The sequence below is a fragment of the Nicotiana tomentosiformis genome, chromosome 10 (genome assembly GCF_000390325.3).
Source record: "Nicotiana tomentosiformis chromosome 10, ASM39032v3, whole genome shotgun sequence".
In the NCBI taxonomy this organism is placed as follows: domain Eukaryota; kingdom Viridiplantae; phylum Streptophyta; class Magnoliopsida; order Solanales; family Solanaceae; genus Nicotiana; species Nicotiana tomentosiformis.
Window position 1 is genome coordinate 48617820 of NC_090821.1, and position 1732 is coordinate 48619551.

Consider the following 1732-nt stretch of genomic DNA (forward strand, 5'->3'; position numbering starts at 1 on the left):
TTTACATGAACTTGTTTCAGCATATCCAAAAATCTCTCAAATTGCTTGTCCAGCTTTTCTCTATATAGCTTTTGAGGGAAAGGTAAAGCAGGCATATGCTTGCTCTCCTCATGTTCCTCCCTTCTTAATTTTTCTTCCTTCTTCTTTTTCTCAGCTTTCATCTGGCCCTTCTTATTTCTATCATCATGACTTTTCAGTTGCTCCCCACTTCCTTTTTCAAGTTTCACCTATTTTTGGATTGGGGTGGGGTCTTTCAATACTTGCCTACTTCTCAAGGTTACATCATTCACTGTTTCTTTGGGATTTCTTTCAGTATCAGCAGGAAGAGTGTCTGGAATCATTTCAGATAATATTATTACAATATGTCCCACTTGCTTCTCCAAATTTTGAATTGCTGCCCCCTGTACTTCAAATCTTTCATCAGTTTTCACAGTGAAGGTCTTCATGAGATCTTATAGACTAGGCTAATTGGATTGTTGAGGCTGAAACTGCTACCTCGGCTGATTCATAAAACCTGGAGCTCCTTGTCCCTGAAATCTGGGTTTATTTCGTTGCCATGCATTTGCGGTACCCCAGGTGAACTCCATGAAAAACCGTGATGCTTCTGACCCATTGCATTAAAGTTGTAATTTCCCATAGCATTCACTTCCTCATCTGAGGCTTGGCACTCATGAGTAGGGTGCCCCGCTTCCGCATATATCATAGGGTGAGCGCGACTCACTTTGTATTATAGCCAAGGTTAGCTTCCTTATTTCTTTAGCCATAGCATCGAGTTGTATCTGCACATATGTATTAGCATCAACTTGGTGAACACCAGTTGCTCTTCTTCTTTCGGCACTCTCAGAGGGCCTCTGATTTTCATCTTCTGATAACTCATCAAGAATTTTACCTATCTCCTCTGGAGTTTTCTTCATCACTAGACCTCAGCTGCATTGCTCAATGTTCTACATGAGGCGAGTGTCAATCCATCCCAAAAGTCTTGGAGTTGCATCCAGAGTTCAATTTCACTATGTTGACACGTTCGAACTATCTCCTTAAACCTCTTCCATGCTTCAACAACAATTTCATTCTCTTTCTGGCCGAAGTTATAGATTTCTCTTCTAAACTTTCCCGTTTTAGCTGAGGAGAAATATTTATCAAGGAATTTTCTGGTCATCTCTTCCCATATTCTAATCGATCCTGTGGGCAAGCTTCGAAGCCACTACTTTGCATCATCTTTGAGTGTGAAGGGGAATGCCCTTAAGTACATTGCATCTTGTGACACACCATTATATTGAAAGGTGTTCATAATCTCCTCGAAGTCCATTAGATGTGTATTTGGATCTTCGTTTATCTTCCCTTTGAAGACACATCAATTCTGAAGGGTTTGTAGCAACCCTTGCTTCAATTCAAAATTGTTAGCTTCAATTGGAGGTGGTCTAACACTTGATAAGCCTTGATTGTAGACCGGTCTAGCATAATCGTCCAATGATCTCCCAGCATGGGAGCTATATTTCTGAACTGGTCTGCAGCCAATGGTTGATTCTGAGCAATTCTACGACCCCTCTCTTCTTCATAGATAATTTGTGCATCTCTAATAGCTGTTTCCTCAGCATCCCGTGCAGCATTTTCTCATTGTTGGGCTTCCTCTATTTCAGCCAAATCTAAATTATCATCAGCGTTTCCAGCCATAATTTCATTGGTTGAGGATTGCCCAACCTTTTTTAACGTCACAGTGAGATTTCATTCCTTC

At 40.9% G+C, this 1732-nt stretch overlaps 1 non-coding gene across 1 annotated transcript; it reads left to right on the plus strand.

Annotated features, from left to right (window-relative positions):
* Positions 1 to 1001: 1001 nt before the first annotated feature.
* On the plus strand, positions 1002 to 1108 carry LOC117278980 (small nucleolar RNA R71). The gene has a single exon (XR_004509371.1). It is a non-coding gene; the product is annotated as a small nucleolar RNA R71 (small nucleolar RNA).
* Positions 1109 to 1732: the final 624 nt, after the last annotated feature.